The sequence below is a fragment of the Podarcis liolepis genome (genome assembly GCF_965112155.1).
Source record: "Podarcis liolepis genome assembly, chromosome: 1".
In the NCBI taxonomy this organism is placed as follows: Eukaryota; Metazoa; Chordata; class Lepidosauria; order Squamata; family Lacertidae; genus Podarcis; species Podarcis liolepis.
This window is the reverse complement of record NC_139554.1, coordinates 138412962-138431236: the sequence shown is the minus strand read 5'-3', so window position 1 is coordinate 138431236 and position 18275 is coordinate 138412962. Positions and strand designations below refer to the sequence as shown.

Below are 18275 nucleotides of genomic sequence, written 5' to 3'. Positions count from 1 at the left end.
GCTGCTTCATGTCAACCCCAGCAAGCCGATGAGGGTGGAGACAGACGCCTCGGACAGAGCCGTGGGGGCGGTCCTGTTGCAGAAAGACCCGCAGGGGGTGTGGCGACCGGGAGCGTTTTACTCCAGGAAGCTCAGCAAGTCCGAACAGAACTACACCATCTGGGACAGGGAGTTGCTGGCCATTCACGCAGCGTTCAAGGCGTGGAGGCACTTTCTGATCGGCGCCAAGCACACGGTGCAGGTTTGCACGGACCACAAGAATCTAGAGCACTGGCGCACGGCACAGTTCCTGAACCAGAGGCAGATACGTTGGGCTGAGTTCTTTGCAAACTTCGACTTCCGAATAGAGTATGTCCCGGGGGACACCAACATCATGGCAGACGCTCTCTCCCGTAAGCCACAGTATCTGGAGGACGCAACGCCAGCGGCCGCCATGCACATCTTCGCACCAGCAGTGTGGGCGTGCGCCGCGGCGACCGTGGACCTAGAGGCGGTGCGACGTGCGTTGCAGGAGGACTCCTTCGCACAAGCAAAGATGGCAGAGGTGCAAAGGGGCAAGGCAGCGGCCGACGGTTTCCGGCTACGAGATGGATTGCTCATCCGAAAAGGGGCCATCTACGTGCCGGGAGACGAACTTCGAGCCAAGGTGCTGCAGCAGCTGCACGACGCGCCCACGGCCGGGCACTTTGGCAAGGAGAAGACGGTGGAATTAGTAGCCAGGGATTTCTGGTGGCCTGGAATGAGAGGGGAGGTCGCAGACTACGTGGCGAGGTGCGACACCTGCCAGAGGGCCAAACCAGTGCACAAACCGCCGGCCGGACTGTTGGAACCGCTGCAAACTCCGGTCGAACCTTGGGAAAGGGTGGCCCTGGACTTTGTCACGGATCTGCCCAGCTCAAGGGGCAAGACGGCAGTGCTGGTGGTGGTGGACCTGTTTTCCAAGATGGCGCATTTCATTCCGTGTGTGAAGGTGGCCACGGCGGAGCAAACCGCCAAACTGTTCATAGACCACGTGTTCAAGGTTCATGGTCTGCCACGGTCTATTCTGTCCGACCGGGGGCGGCAGTTCATCTCGAATTTCTGGCAGAAGCTGATGGGCTTCCTGAACGTCAAGATCAACCTGGCGTCGGCGAGACACCCGCAGACCAACGGGCAAGCGGAGCGGGTCAATGCCATCATGCAGCAGTACCTGAGATGTTATGCAAATCAACAGCCTGCGACGTGGGTGGATTACCTGCCGCTTGCCGAGTTCGCCTACAACAACACGAAGCACGTGTCCACGGGGGTCACGCCGTTCTTCGCCAACAACGGGAGGCACCCCAGAACCTTCCCGGGACTGGAAAGAATGGGGGAGGGGGAGCCGCAGACAGCAGATGCGTTCGCGTCGGAGCTGCAGGAGGTCCACGATCAGCTGAGGCGCCACCTGGAGCTGGCCAAGCACGCATACAAGGTACAAGCAGACAAGCACAGAAGGGTTGGAGAAGAGCTCCACGTGGGAGACTGGGTTTGGTTAGCAGCCCACGCAGTGCCGGCCAGGTCGTTGGCCAAGAAGAAACTAGGGCATAAGCAACTGGGGCCCTACCAAGTCGAAGAGCAGGTCAACCCGGTAGCTTTCAGACTGGCACTTCCGGAGGGTTCCAGAATGCATCCGGTATTCCACAGATCGGTGCTCACTCCCTACAAGGCACCGCACAGGTTCCAGGAACCCGGAACAGCGCCGAGTCCGGTCAGAGACAGAACAGGGCACGCGGAAGTGGCACAGAAGGAGCGCATCAACGAAGTCACTGAGATTTTGGACTCCAGATGGGGGGAAGAGGGGGTAGAATACTTTCTCGCCAAGGAGGGCACCCCGGCCAGTGCGAACAGCTGGGTGCCGGGCTACGCCTTGGACGAACCTCTCCTCAAAGACGAGTTTCATGCCCTCTTTCCCCATAGACCTATGCCAGCAGAATATTTTGACGACTGGCTTTTCACGCCCACACTTTCGGCCAGCACTTTCCGGGGGTTCGACTCGGACGAGGACCCGACACAAGACGTCCGTTCCCCGGAGGGGTCACCCTCGGGATCTGCATCAGAACCCTCGTATTGGTGGGACGATAGGCCAGAGGAGCAGTGGCGCAGACGGTGGCTGGAAGGCCCAGGACGAGCAACACCGACAGGAGGAAGTGAGGGAGAGACGGACATGGACGTTTTCGGGGACGACCCTGGTTTCGAGCACGGCGGCACAGAGATGGAAGCGGAGGTGACTGTCGTCGACGAGAGCGGGGAGGAAGACCCGGGAGACTTCAGATGGAGGCCTGCCACGGGAAGCGACCGATACCCGACGTTCGTCCCTTTGCAACAGCAGCCCCCAGCTCCAGCACCGGAAGGAGGGGAGGGGGGAATGGGGGACTTCGAGGGGGGGATGGATGTCAGGGGTTTAGGAGCAGAAGCACGGGCAAGGGAGGAAACAGAGAGCGAAGGGGAGGAGGCAGAAGAAAAGATGAGTGACGACGACGACCCGAGATCTCCTAGTCTTTCCAGTGAATCAGAGGATTCACAGAAAGGAGCACCAGTGGCGAGGGCAAGGGGGGAGTCTAGGGGGGCACCCCAGGAAGACAGAGCCAGAGAGGACTCAGGGGGGAGCAGCTGGAAATCGGGACCAGCGTCACTGCCAGGAAGCAGGGAAGAGGAAGGGAGCCAGGGGGGAAGCGCTGGCAGCTCACCACAGGAGGGAGGACATGAGTCAGGAGTGGCCACACCTCCACAGGAGGGAGGACATGAGTCGGGGATGGCCACACCTCCATCGGGGAGCGAAGAAACGGTTGAGAGGAAAGTGGAAGGTTGGGCGCGTGCGCCAAGTTCAAATGCAGAGGAAGGCGGCGCAGTAAGCAGCCCCGAAAGAGAGCCAGGTCCTAAAGCCCGGCGCAAGGAGGCAGGAGGGTCTGGGTCAGCGTCAGAAGAATCCCGGAAGGAAGAAGCCCCGGGGGGTAGAGGGACCCAGAGGAGGACAGTCAGGAGGAAAAGGTGGAGCAAGGCTAGGATATTAAGTTGGTGCACACAGGGCGGAGACTCAGACGGAGCTTCGCCGACCTAGCTACTAGGCGTAGAGTTGCGCGCAGCAGCGTGAGAATGGAAACTGTAATTCAATAAAGACTTTTACTTAATGACCGCTGGCTAGCGTGATCCTCTGTGAGCTAGGATCTTCAAGCAGCTCTGACAACAAACAACCTGTAGCAAGGTATGTGCAAAAACCCACATATCACATCCAGGAGAATCTCACTGAACTCTCCACTGATAAATTTCAAATGTAAATTCTTTTCTCATGAAATGATGGGCAACTGAGGCAGCTGGAAGAATAGGACTGGCTTTTAGCACAATAGGGAGAGAAAAAAGGATCCCCAAGAATATGTTTATCTAGTGCATATTGAATTTTGGTTTTGATTTGCTCAAGAAAAACCTTGATCACAGGAACTGATTTTACCAAGCACCTCCAAATATTTAAGGCCAGAACAGAAGGCATTTGAAATAAATGGTGTCACTTTTGCACTGATCTTCTCACTGCGCTGGCAACGCCCTCTGAGTAATCAATTATTTTAGATTGTAATGGCATTCCTGTTTTGTGGTTCATTTGGCCAGTCAGCTTCTCTGAGCTGGGGAAGGTCATGCTGTAAATAAAAAGAAAAGGTTTATGTCCACCTTTAAACTCCAACCAAATTATAGCTCATCAACTGTCACCCCAAACTAATTGATGCTGGTGGGTTTTATTGAGCTAACACTCCTTTCTCATTACCTGTAATCACTCTGCTGTCCTTTTGTCTGCAGTGTTTTGGAAGGAAACTCTCCCACATTCCCCAAAAAGCCATACTGGAGCCTGCCTAGCAACTGGTACACAGTCAGGAAGGTAGTGCCGCCCATTCATGGGCTTAGGATTTGCTCCTTGGCCCCACAAACTGGGGGAGAAGTGAAGCAAAGGAGTCGAGAAAGAAAGCAGGAAAAGGCAGGGTATACATAAGTATACGTATAATAATAACAAGTAAGTCAGGGACACAAAGGAAGACATAAACTGAAAGTGCAACAGCAAAGGAAAACCCAAGAGAAACCAAAGCACAGGAAGACAGTAAAAAAAAAAAGTAAAAGTACACAGTTATTTGGGGTGGGGGTGAGGAGTAGAGTTTTATATTGTTGTTGGCATCCGTCTGTCTCCAGAGACATTGGAATGCACTTCCAAAGTTAAATCAAATTTCTGCTTTACCAGCACCAAAGTGACATTCCGGGGGGCAAGACTGGGAAGTGTGGATGGAGGTTCTGGGCTGCTCAGATGACAAGACCCCCTCTTGGCCTCGAGGACGTGCTCCAAATAAAAGTAGAACAACATGCTTGGCACCAGCTTGGCATTGTCTTGGATCCTGGGGCCCAGAAACCACCTGGAAGGAAGGTGATGCTGGATTCAACCCTGAGGGGCACCCAAGACATGGCAGTGCTGTCAATCATACAGTGAGTGGGTTTCTCCAGTTCTGCTCCATTAGTGACCCTCCATTCTGATATTGTTTGGGACATGGTAGCTATTGATGAACATGTGTAAAAATTAACAGAGTGAATTGATCCTTCCTCTCTCATAGCTACCTTGCTTTTCCTATCTCTGCACAGGGCTGAATCTCAGGTCTTCGCAGATACATTTCCCTTTTACAGTGGTACCTCGCAAGACGAATGCCTCGCAAGACAAAAAACTCGCTAGACGAAAGGGTTTTTGGTTTTTTGAGTTGCTTCGCAAGACGATTTTCCCTATGGGCTTGCTTTGCAAGATGGAAATGTCTTGCAAGTTCGTTTCCTTTTTCTTAACACCGTTAATACAGTTGCGACTTGACTTCGAGGAGCAACACATAGAACGCGGTGTGGTAGCCTTTTTTGAGGTTTTTAAAGACTTTGGTGATTTTTGAAGCTTTTCCAAAACTTTCCCGACACCGTGCTTCACAAGACGAAAAAAATCGCAAGACGACAAAACTCGCGGAACGAATTAATTTCGTCTTGCGAGGCACCACTGTATAGTGAGTATCTACTGACACCTCAGCAGACTGGAAAAGGCAAGCAGGAAACAGACAGCCATTGTTTCATAGCTGCTAATGCTCTACTATTCCCAGAGGCTGTGGCGTGAGCATTTTGCACACAGGAAGGAGAAGTTTATGTCAGTTGCAGAAACCTGCAAATACCTCTCCTCCCCTGCGCAGATTCTTTTGATTTTTGTCAGCTCAAATCCTGATCAGTTCTCCTGCCTGGGTTGTGCCTGGGTTAATGGCCACCTCCAGATGCAAGTCAACTCAGCTAGTTCCCCAGACTGTTCCCTGGAGGTTTGGTGGCCCATCTGCTCCCATCTAGGCTTCAGGGCGGAACTTGCACGCAGAGCCCTTTAACAGGGGACCTGGAGATATCACACCTGTGGGAAGGAAAGAGGGTGATGCACCACTTCACCCCCTCCCAGAAAACAGACTCCGGGATTCAACCCAAAGTTGTGGTGAATGATATGAGGAAGGCAAACACCCTAAGCGGGCCCAATTTGTTTACTTGCAGATTCCTTCCCAGCCGCGAATACAGAGACCAATTATATCATAGTAAGGTCTTAAAACCCCAGTATCCACAGACCCGGTGGCTGGGCTGAACTGGTGCCAACTGTGCCGCTTGGTCAAAGTGCAGCTGACCTTGAACTGCAGCTGCAAAACTAGATATGATGGGGCAGATATGTTTGTTTGCTTTTTCACCTGTCTGGAGAATTCACATGTGTGAGCCACTTAGATGGGGAGAGGCTCAATTCTGAAGGGTGGGAGTCACACTCTCATTCAGCACCCACTGACCATTTTACACCTAAATGAAGTGGTGTGAATAAGAAAGGTGCCTGGCTTTCTCTCCTGAGAAGAATAAAAGTCAAAGAGGTGCAAGACCCACCAGAAGAGCCACAGAAGGCCCTAGAAAGATGGGATGATAATCTACAGATGATGGTATTTTGGAAGGTCAATGGAACAAAGGGAGTCAGCGAACATAAAATGTTCAACTGGCAGATCATGAACTAAAAGTTTAGTTGTTGAGGCCTTTTAATGGACTAGCATTTAAAACATTATCTCACTGGATCAGGGAAAGGCAGAGAAGATGAGCTTCTGCTAGGCAATGAAACCCCTGCTGTTGCTATAAGGATTTAATTACTTGCCACATTACAGGAGAGTGAATGAAGCTGGCACTGGAATAGCTGAGGATTTATTTTTGTCAATGAAGGCAGCAAAAAATATTACAAAAAGGTGGCTAATAAACTGGATTTTATTAGCTGTACTTATTAACAGTGTTTATAGGCTAGCATGCTGATGGGCACTTGGATGGAATTGCACTCCTTAGTTGTGATCACTTAGGGACTACTAAACAACAAGAAGCACGCCAGAAACCTGAAAAACATAATGTGCACATATGTGAAATCAACGTTTATATATCCAGACAGTACATAATTGGTTTGGCAGCAGGTGTGAAAAGCTGCTGAAGCAGTTGCGGTATTGGTCTTATTTGATTTATACATTGTTTTGAAGCAGGATTGACCATAGTGATGAATTTAAACTTAGAACAGAGGCAGACAACCGTCTTTTAATTTTTTGCAGTAAAACTACAGTACAAAACAATGTAGTGTAGGAAACAATGACATCAAAAAGAAATAATACAGAGATTACTTTTAAGCCATTGTACATAATTTATACAATATAAAACTAAACTGTTCTCAGAAATTTGTATGGTTGAAGATTATCTTGTGTTTGTTGCACCAATACATAGTACAGAGCAGCACTTCTCAGTGAAGCAGTCACTGAATTCCTTCCCTTACTCCACTGGTTAATTTTATCATTTGTACCACTTTCCATATTCATGATATCCAGCTCTCCAATATTAGTACTCGCCCCCAGTTATAATTATCTAACATAGGTTTACAGGATAACCAGCCTCATATAACTAACATGTTTAAGTCTGATTAATGCACAAGGGAGTCAATGCCATGGGGTAAGCTGGCTTGACAGGCTTAGCTAGGTCAGTCCCCCTCACCTTGGGAGGAAGGTAATCAAGCCTATTGTTGCACCTCCAGTCTACCTGAGAAGCTCAGTTTGTGAGCAAATCTGAGCTCAAACCACATGGGTCTAACAAGTGTCTTTTGAGTTCCTATAAATTTAGGAACTTCCACCACTGTAACCAAGCCATTCTGCCTGTGCAGCTATTTCTCAATGCTGAACAGAAAGGCACATGAAACTGACTTTTGGAGAATTTGTAAGTAAACCATTGTTAATTTACAACTGTGTGGTCTTTTTCTATGCTAGTGGAAGGGGGAAACTTTGGAAGGAACTTGGAAGGGCATACTTTAAAGATCTAACAGCCTATATTTCCATGCTTTATTTTGCTGCGCGTTTTGTGATTTTAAATAGCTACTGGGGTTCTCTTATCAAAGAGCACTTGCCCCCTACCTGGATCTTGGCATCTAGGAATTCTTCCTTTATATACTTATTTTTCTTCCTAGCCACCAATATGGTTAACTGATGTATTACCATCACTCTTTCTCTAATAAAAGATCTTTTAACAGACTCAAACGGTATGACTTAATGACTCCATGGCTAGATCACATCCAGTTGGGACTTCATTTTCTCTTATTATAGTGGATCAGAAGGATCTTATTGGGAACAGAGACCAAAAATATGTTATATATTACCTTGGTTTCCTTTGTATCTCCAACATAAATTGTTAGAACCTCTACAGATATTATTTGATCTCCGTGGGTGTTAAATATCATCAGACAGTAAACTTATTAATGATTTCTTTCAAACTACTGCCAATAGTTTGCTGTAGAAGATTTTGCGTGTCGAGGTCCCCAAGCCACCCCCCAAATAAATCACAATTCACACAGAATTTTTGTTTAAGGTTTTTGTGTTAGAGGGGGATTTTCCACTGGTGGCAGATGACAGAAGACTGTGACACCATGAGACCAGTGTAAAACCAAATAAAATAAAGTTTTTATTTCAAAACAACAAACAGTAAGCTTGTGGGTGTTTTTCTGCAGGCAGAGTTCAAACTGCAGCTTTTCTCCTTTTGCAGCCATGGCCAGCTGCAACCAATTAGCCCAGAGCTCACAAAAACTGTTCTTAAAGGTACAAACATCTTTACTGTTTCTGTGCAGAATGTTTCCCAACATTTTGGCATAATTTTGGCTACAACTTTATTAAAATACATAAATGTGAGTGGTTGCTTAGGCATTGGTTCCGACTATCTGTCAGAACTGACTTGCGGATTCCAGCGAAAGCCAGTAAGGGAAAACAATATTGGGGAGAAAATGGAGCTGAGCCCCAGGCCCTCACCTCTCACCGCATGCTCCCAGGAGCTTGCGCGGCCCAAGCCCCACGCCAGGGATTCGGACGAAAGCATGGCGAGCCCCTGGATTCCTTTAACGGAATTCCCTTGCGGCAGCAGCATTGGAGGAGCAGGCACTGCCAACCACATTCCCTCCACCAACCAAAAATTAACCAATGCCTAACCGCCAAAACAAGCACTGAGAGCTCGCTGCCAAACCACTCACCACTGCACCCAATTCCTCAACCCCAACGACACAGCAGTAAACCAGATGTCATAACCAGCTGGAGAGAGGTGCACTCCGTCATCCCTGTAAAAAGAAGAAGCATTGATGGTAATGTCAGGGTGCAAAATTAAGTACCGCCCCCAAGACTAAACCCTTTTAGCCACAGCACTATTAGTGCACTTCCTGGCCTGCATGGCAGACAACCGCACCTCCCAAGGCAAGGACCTTCTTGGCCACTCTGCTATCCACACGCTTGCTATCTAGCCCTCTTGGTGGCAGCTGGGCAGTGGCTAAAGCCGCAGGCTGCAATAACTGGCGCACGACGTGAGCAATTAGATGCCTGTCTAACGAGAACCCATTTTCGTGCACTAGGAGCGAGCCAGCCCCCAGGGGAATGAAAAGCCAAATATTTCTGGTATCCATAACAGGGCAAGGGCCCGCCTCACCTGTGACCAGAAGCCTGGTGGTGGCAACCCTGCCCACTAGGTCTGACTTAGAGCTCCAGACACTAATGACAAGCTCCAAAGCAGATAAGGAAAAGTCCTGAGGCAATAAGCCTCCAGACTCACAGCCCCGTACTGGCTCCAACCCGATGGTCCCTGAACTCCTCAGTCCAGATGTGCACTGCCACTACAATGGGGAAAACTCAAGAAAAGTTAGGTCACATGTGATTGCCTTGCCCTGTCAGGCTCAAGGCCAGTGTACATGATGATGAAGGGACCCCGGGCCATGAGACAACCTGGCCAAGCAAGTATGGAAGGGGCAGCCTGGAGCAACCACCCTGCATGCAAAATTTAACTGACCTAGCAATGATAGGATCTGACAAAGCAACACTTGCTTCAGAGGAAGTATTACAAGAATAACTTCCTTCAAGGGAAACAGCTTTTCCACAGGCAAGCAGATGTTTGAGGAATGGTATCTACCATATTTTTCACTATATAGGACACACTTTTCCCCCTTCAAAAATCAAGGGGAAATGTGTGTGCGTCCTATGGAGTGAATGTAGGCTCCTTGGCTTCAGCGATAGCAACGCAAAACCTCTGAAGCGCAGAGGGAGCGCTCCCTCCGCGCTCTGGAGGCTTCACGTTGCTTTCACTGAAGCCTGGAGAGCAAGAGGGGTCGTGAGCACCGACCCCTCTCGCTCTCCAGGCTTCAGGGATAGCCGCCTGGAGCCTTTGGAGCGCAGCGCGATTTCCCGCTGCGCTCCGCAGGCTTCGGGTTCCTTTCGCTGAAGCCGGGAGAGCAAGACTCTCCTGGCTTCAGCAGAGAGGGAGAGCTGTGCAGCGCCCCTTCAGCCAAGCAGGAGGAGAAATGGAAGGGGCAGAGAGGGGGATAATTTTTTTTTCTTGTTCTCCCCATCTAAAACAAGGTGCGTCCTATAGAGCAAAAAATATGGTAGCTAGCCCCCAAATACGTTAAAAGCGGCAGTAGCACCCACTGTCCTATCCACTGCCAATGGAACACCCAGCTCCTCAGTGAGGGAATAAAGGGCGTCCAGTAAGCCTACGCAGAGGCTGGTGCCACATGAACCAGCCAGTAAAATAATCCAATCAATGGTACCCCCAGTTAAACGAGTCTTGACTCGCAATGTTCAATCCAGAAGGCGCTAAAGCACTCGAGTGCTGCACAGGCTATTGCGCAATCCATCAGCATCGCCTTATCACTATAAGGAGCTCCATCGAAATTAAAGCCCAACCACTTAACATCTCAAGGGTGAATCAGCAGCAGCCTAACGGCCGATTCAATATCACATATTGCCAACAAGGCACCTCTTCCAATTTGTTGGTAACCTCAACTGCCTGATCCTGAGACGCGTATTTCACGGAACAATTCCGGAGGGATAGCATCATTCACTGAGGTGCCTTTGGGATGCGATAAATATGGATCAGATGGAATTATATGGGGATTTCTTAGGGCGATCCCCAATGGGGATAAATGCAAATCAGGAATAGAAGGAGAATCAAAGGGGATCCCACCATACGTCCCAATGCAAGCTGCTTCCTAACCTTCTTTCTGGCTACCACAGGTAGCTCTAACTGGCTTTTGATTTGCTGTATTCTGAGCCACTGGCTGAAAAGCCAGAGGAATCCTAAACCTTGGGAAAACCCTTCCCACAAGCACAAAGCCGCTGACCCATCTGGATAACCTTTTAGCCAGGTTTTCAAGGGAGATAATTTTATGGGAATGTGGGCAAGAGGTATTGAGCTATTGCTTGACAGCCCCCAGCCCCCGCTTGGGCAGGGGGCGTCTTGTGCTGCCGCTATGAAGTGTGAATTTACAGGGCCAACGCTGGCCAGAACCCCTAAAGAAGTCTCAACAAAGCTGCCGCCGGGGCAGCTTTCTGCATACCAGCTTCAGGTTCTATTGCTCAGGGAATTTCCATTTGAAATGTGGAGCTGCGCAAGTGGTCCACATGTCCCCGTCCCTGCGATCCCAGCGAGCCGTGGGGATGATGGCAGCCCTACGTCTAACATTCCCATCATAGTGAATTCCCACTTATAGAATCGTAGAGTTGGAAGGGACCCCGAGGATCATCTAGTCCACTCCATAATAATAATAATAATAATAATAATGTCAGGGGTTCAGGAGCAGAGACGCAGAGAAGGGAGGAGACAGAGAGCGAGGGGGAGGAATACGAAGGAAGGATGAGTGGGGATGACGACCCGAGATCACCGAGCCTGTCTAGTGAGTCCGAGGATTCCCAGAAGGGAGCGCCAGCAGTCAGAGCAAGGGGGGAGGGCAGGGGGACACCCCAGGAAGAAGGGTCCAGAGAGGGATCAGAGAGCAGCAGTTGGAGATCGGGACCCACGTGCCCAGCCGGGAGTAGCGGGGAGAGAGGGGACCAGATATCGGGCTCAGGAGACGTTCAGAAAGAGGGAGGGCATGAGTCAGGAGTAGTCACGCCCACCTCGGGGAGCGAGGAAACGGTCAAGAGGAAAGTAGAGAGTTGGGCGCGCGCGCCAAGTTCAAATGTAGCGGAAGCTGGCGCAGTCAGCAGCCCAGAGAGTGAGCCAAGTCCTAAAGCCCGCCGCAAGGAGGCGGAAGGGACAGGGGGGTCCGCGTCAGAAGGGAGTAGGAAGGGAGAGACCCAGGGGGGCAGAAGGACCCAGAGACGGAAGGAAAGGCGCAGGAGGTGGAGCAAGGCTAGGGTATTAAGCTGGTGCGCTAGAGGCGGAGACTCAGACGGGTCTTCGTCGCTCTGACCTAGAAGAGGTAGGGCTGCACATTGCAGTTTGGAAATGGAACCTGTAATCCAATAAAGACTCTTTTAAACTGAACGCTGGATGACTTGGTCCTATGTGAGCTGGGACTGGGTGGCAGCCCTGACAAATAATAATAATAATAATAATAATTTATTATTTATTATTTATACCCTGCCCATCTGGCTGGGCTTCCCCAGCCACTGTGGGCGGCTTCCAACAAAGTATTAAAATACAGTAATGCATCAAACATTAAAAGCTTCCCTAAAGAGGGCTGCCTTCAGATGTCTTCTAAAAGTCTGGTAGTTGTTGTTCTCTTTGACATCTGGTGGGAGGGCGTTCCACAGGGCGGTCACCACTACCGAGAAGGCCCTCTGCCTGGTTCCCTGTTACTTGGCTTCTTGCAGGGAGGGAACCGCCAGAAGGCCCTCGGCGCTGGACTTCAGTGTCTGGGTAGAACGATGGGGGAGCATGCAGCTGTCCCATACAGAGACCAATCCTGCAATCTAGGCATTACCGGCACTATGTGCTGACCAGCTAAGCTATCCAGGATGATCCCTAAAGACCCAGGTCAGCCTCACCCTGACCCCCGTTGAGGTCCAAGTTGACGTTGAAATCGTCATCAGAGCTCAGGAATGATGTACCTGACAAGGAAGTGGAATCACGTTCCCTGCTCCTCTTTGCCCTCCTCCTGGATTGCCACCTCCGAGGACGCTTCCTTCCGGAAGAAGGCACCTGGGGCATCAGCAAGTCATCCTCTGCAGGAGAGGCAAGCTCTGGAGGCATCTGCAAAGGCCCTGCCATAGTCTGCAAAAAACGAAACAATGTGAGGAACCGGTGAAACCAATGCTTCATGCACCACATGGGGACGCTACCTTCCTCCCTAAGGACCTAGCTCGGTTCTGGAAAAATTGTGAATCAGAAAAAAGGGGCCCACAAGGAGGAAAATCCCCTCCCTCTTTACTAGAGATGGAAGGCCCCTGATGAAGAAGGCCCCGGGCAGAAGGTAGAAAGCAGGCTGGAAACACTGCCAGAGGCCATCAAATTCTAGGGCAAAGCAGGGCCAAGCCCCAGGATCACCTGCTAGGCCAGACATAAATGTGTCCAGTGAGAGAACAGACTCGAGGCAGCCCACCACCTGTCCAGGTACCCCTGCTTGCCCTTTTAGAGGGAAGCACCCCCTCAAGAAACCCAAAGTTCTTTTTGGGAGCAATATCACAAATGGGCCAAACTACCCAGCAACAGAATTGTCCATAAGGAGCAGTTTGTTTTGTTTTGTTATAACAATGGCTAAGTGTGGGATATGAACCCTGTCTCCCAGGTCCTAGTCCTGCCCTCTAGCCACTAAGCCACAATGGCTCGTCTCTAAAATGGCAGTCGCCACTATCATGACAAAACAAACTTGAAGAAAATAAACTTGTTCAGAAACAGCATAGTTAAAGAGCATACACAGAGTGCTCACTGGAGGCACAGAGAGCCTCTGGCTCCACTCTGTCTGCCTCAGATATACATAAGCAACAACTGAGCCTGCAAGCAGATACATTCTTATAGAGAGAATGAGTCACGTGTCACAGAGACTTAACAATTTACTGTACTGCTAACTGTAGCAGATTTAGGATTGAATGATATGTGCAGGCTGTGAAGGCCTCCCTGCTTCTGCGCTTAAGAATCTTTGTCTTATTGCAATATTGAAGGAAGCTCAAAATAGCGCTCCCGCCCAAGGCTAGATTAAAATTTGGCAAACAGCACTGCATGCACCCAAAATAAAGCCGACCTTTGGGGATACTATAAACGAAAATGATTCCAACTAAGCTGGGAACAGCCCTGACTAGCCCCACAGTTAACAAACAGGCGAAATGGGGGGAACCTTTTTGCGAAAGAAAGCCCCTAACGGGGGCTCTCCCCTATTGGCAAAGGCAAGCCAAGGAGGATTACGCACAGGCAGCGCTCACAGATACAGGGAGAATCTTCCCACAGGGCAAGGTAAGGGGTGGGGTGGGAAATCAAGCAGGAAAAAAGGGGAATTAAATTATTTAAGGAACTAGAGAGGGTTAAAAAGAAGGGGGAACTAAAGAAATGTAACCAGACAATGAGAAGATCGCTCCACTGTCCTCCAGACTGTCTGAGTGCTCCAGGTGATCCGGTGCACACAGCGAAAGAGAAAGTGCGAAGCTGCGAGCCCAGCTTAAAAAACGTTTGGTCCATGCCACAAATTGACAACATCAAAATTAGCCCAGTAACCCAAACAGCCCAATCACTGCCAATGGCTATCTAAATGATTCCACCCGGCAACTGAGGGGGTGGCCTGTCAGACCCCACTGCAACACGTGCTCTCCATGAAGGAGAAATCGCTTTGCCAAATCCATTTTCATACTGGGATATCATGCCATTAAAATATTGTACAACAGATCCTATTCTAAATGGTCAAATGCTGTTTCCAAATCAAAAAATAAAATCCTGTATGACTGTTTTATTAATGAGGTTTCTTGAGCTTACTTATATTTTTGAGATATGTGTGTGTGTGTAAAAAGGTAAAGGACCCCTGGACGGTTAAGTCCAGTCAAAGGCAACTATGGGCTGCAGCGCTCATCTCACTTTCAGGCCGAGGGATCCGGCGTTTGTCTGCAGACAGCTTTCCAGGTCACGTGGCCTGAATGACTAAACTGCTTCTGGCGTACAGAGGACCGTGATGAGTGCCAGAATGCATGGAAATGTTGTTTAACTTCCCACTACAGCGGTACCTGTGTGTGTGTTCAAATATGGAACACAAGCAACATGTACAGCAATGTGCCAAAAAAGTAATTTGACAAGTACAGATAAATCTTATATTGTAAATACATAACCATATTTACAGTATAATAGGGAATAGGTAACCAAGTCTTTTGCTCTCTCCCTCTGCATGTGGGCTTCAGCAACTAAGCAACTTTTTAAATTGCCTGTGCATCTTTTCTGACTGCTTGTATGTAAAAGCACATGAATCTGACCTTTGAAGAGATTTGTAAGTAAAACCATTTTATGACTTACCTGTGCTAGGCAAGTGTGAAAGTTTGGCAATAACTTTTAAAAGGGGACATTTTGAGGGTTCACTGGAAGAGCACATTTTAAAATGAAGGTTTTTTTGGTGCGTGTTTCTTGATGCCCCATGCCCTGTATAGTCTATGGCTTTCCCAGAGAAGTTTGCCTGGCACAAATATTGATTTCTCTTTGGCACCAAGTGAATACTTTTTTATTTGCCCAGGCAATCCCAACAGTGTGTGAATTTTTTAATGGCTTGATGGATTTTATGGGTTCACTGTTTTTTACTGGTTCTTGGTGGCTGCTCCTTATTTGTATTGATGTTTTATGGGATCATCACTTTATTTTAATTACTTTTGTTGTATTCCATCCTAGGAATCTTTGTACGGAAGGGTAGTCTATGCATCAAATAGCAAAACAACCAAATCATTGTGGGACGAGACGTCACATTTGAGCTCATGGTTGATTCACTGGTATTTCAGAGAATATCCTTTGTGCAGCATACCCGAGTATTGGTTTGTTAAGTTATGTAGGAACTCATAGTTTTGCCAGCTCATAGTTTTTATTGCCAGCTCATAGTTTTTAGTTTGGAAACTGTTCTGGAATACAGTGCTGACTGGGTGCAACAATTTATATATTTAAAAAAATGGCCCAGAAATAATAAGAGCTTCAGTCTAAGGATGGCTTTTGGAGTTAGAATCATAGAATCATAGAGTTGGAAGAGACCACAAGGGCCATCGAGTCCAACCCCCTGCCAAGCAGGAAACACCATCAGAGCACTCCTGGCATATGGTTGTCAAGCCTCTGCTTAAAGACCTCCAAAGTAGGAGACTCCACCACACTCCTTGGCAGAAAATTCCACTGTCGAACAGCTCTTACTGTCAGGAAATTCTTCCTAATGTTTAGGTGGAATCTTCTTTCTTGTAGTTTGGATCCATTGCTCCGTGTCTGCTTCTCTGGAGCAGCAGAAAACAACATTTCTCCCTCCTCTATGTGACATCCTTTTATATATTTGAACATGGCTATCATATCACCCCTTAACCTCCTCTTCTCCAGGCTAAACATGCCCAGCTCCCTTAGCCGTTCCTCATAAGGCATCGTTTCCAGGCCTTTGACCATTTTGGTTGCCCTCCTCTGGACACGTTCCAGTTTGTCAGTGTCCTTCTTGAACTGTGGTGCCCAGAACTGGACACAGTACTCCAGGTGAGGTCTGACCAGAGCAGAATACAGTGGCACTATTACTTCCCTTGATCTAGATGTTATACTCCTATTGATGCAGCCCAGAATTGCATTGGCTTTTTTAGCTGCCGCGTCACACTGTTGGCTCATGTCAAGTTTGTGGTCAACCAAGACTCCTAGATCCTTTTCACATGTACTGCTCTCAAGCCAGGTGTCACCCATCTTGTATTTGTGCCTCTCATTTTTTTTGCCCAAGTGCAATACTTTACATTTCTCCCTGTTAAAGTTCATCTTGTTTGTTTTTGCCCAGTTCTCTAATCTGTCAAGGTCGTTTTGAAGTGTGATCCTGTCCTCTGGGGTGTTAGCCACCCCTCCCAGTTTGGTGTCATCTGCAAATTTGATCAGGATGCCCTTGAGTCCATCATCCAAGTCGTTGATAAAGATGTTGAATAAGACCGGGCCCAAGACAGAACCCTGTGGCACCCCACTAGTCACTCTTCTCCAGGATGAAGAGGAACCATTGATGAGCACCCTTTGGGTTCGGTCAGTCAGCCAGTTACAAATCCACTGAGTGGTAGAGTTATGTAAGAGTAGATTGCAAACACTGCTAGGCAGCCCTGCTCTCCTTGTATCCTCTGAAGTTTTTCTGAGTGCCAATTTTGTACTGAGTAAGCATTGCAATTTTTTTTGTATCTTGTAGTTAATAAAAGTTTGCCAGAATGGCATGTGCTAATTTAAGCAGCTGAAAGGAGGGAAAGTAGTAAGTATGGATAATTAGGGACCAGTTCTGTCAATCTGAGACTCAAAGTTAACAGAAAAGTTTCTTTCTTATTTGTGTGATTAGTGGGGTGGTGATGGGGACCATATGTGTTAACATCTGTACTGGGAGATCGAGCACTAATCATGCAGAACGAATGAGATTCACTCGGTGCAATGCTCTCTCCCTCCATATGCTATGGTAGAAATTGCAGGTGGCTACCAGGACTTGCGATAGGGACATACGGCACCATTATCTACAAAGAGGTGGCTTCGTCTGGCTTAGAGATTGCAGACAGTTAAAATGTGTTGTTGACAAAAAATAAAACATAGAGCTGAAGAGTAGGAGAGACATGTGGAGTTATTGATTGTCCCATCTTTAAGTTACCAAACTTCTTCTCAAACAATATCCAACCCCATGAGGCCCAAGCTTGTTAGAACTCCCTAAGGGAGTAACTTAGTAGATATTTGGAGGCTCAGACATCCTTTGGAGAAGCAATTCACATACCACTCAGAACCAAATCAAACAATGTCAAGAATAGATCAAATATGGGTATCAAAGGAGTTAACTCCAAGAATCCAAAAAATAGAAATACAGGCTAAGGTGATTTCAGACCACAACCCAATAGAAATGGAGTTAAAAGGCTTTGAAGAGCGAACCTTCAGGTGGAGGTTGAATGATAACATATGGGATGATCAAAAATTTGTAGAAAAAGCACACAAAAATTTATCTAATTACTTTAGAGACAATATGGATAAGGGGACAAAAATGAGTGTGGTGTGGGATGCAAGTAAGGCGGTGATGAGGGGCCTTTGTATTCAGCAGAATGCATGGAAAAGAAACAACAAAGAAAAAAAGACAAAGGAGATTTTAGAACAGATCATGAGTAAGGAACAAAAATTGATCAAAAAACCTAATAACGAGAAGATAATACAGGAAATAAAGATTCTTCAAACCCAGTTTGCGATGCTAATAAATAAAGAGGTTGAGTGGAATATTAAAAGGTTAAGACAAAAAAATTTCGAATTTGCTAATAAATCAGGAAAATGGCTTGCTTGGCAAGTTAAGAGGAGAAAAGAACAAAACACAATTAACAAAATTGAAGTGAATGGAGAAGAAATAACAGATCCGAAAGAAATTAGGAAAGGATTCGTCGATTTCTATAAACAATTATATAGGAATAAAGAAAGGAACAACAAGAAGAAAATAGAAAGATATCTGAAAGAGAAGATGGTGAGGAAGATCCCAATAGATCAAAAAGAACAGTTGAATGCACCAATTTGTAAAGAAGAAGTAGAAGAAGTCATAAAAGAACTAAAAAGAGGGAAAGCACCGGGCCCGGATGGGTTTACTTCAAGTTATTACAAAGAAATGAGAGATACGTTGATGGTCCCGTTAATTAAAGTAATGAACAATATCTTAAAAGAAAAGGATATCCCAGGAACATGGAAAGAGGCATTTATCACAATAATACCAAAACAGGATTCGGATTTGACCCAAATTAAGAACTACAGACCCATATCGCTCTTAAACACAGATTATAAAATCTTTACAGGAATTC

The 18275-nt window shown here is 47.7% G+C and overlaps 1 long non-coding RNA gene across 1 annotated transcript; it reads right to left on the bottom strand.

The window, feature by feature from the left end:
- Positions 1-6248: 6248 nt before the first annotated feature.
- Positions 6249-14125, bottom strand: LOC310693615. Its single transcript, XR_014519275.1, has 3 exons — positions 12408-14125; positions 8564-8647; positions 6249-6407 (listed from the first exon to the last, which is right to left on the bottom strand). It is a non-coding gene; the product is annotated as an uncharacterized lncRNA (long non-coding RNA).
- Positions 14126-18275: the final 4150 nt, after the last annotated feature.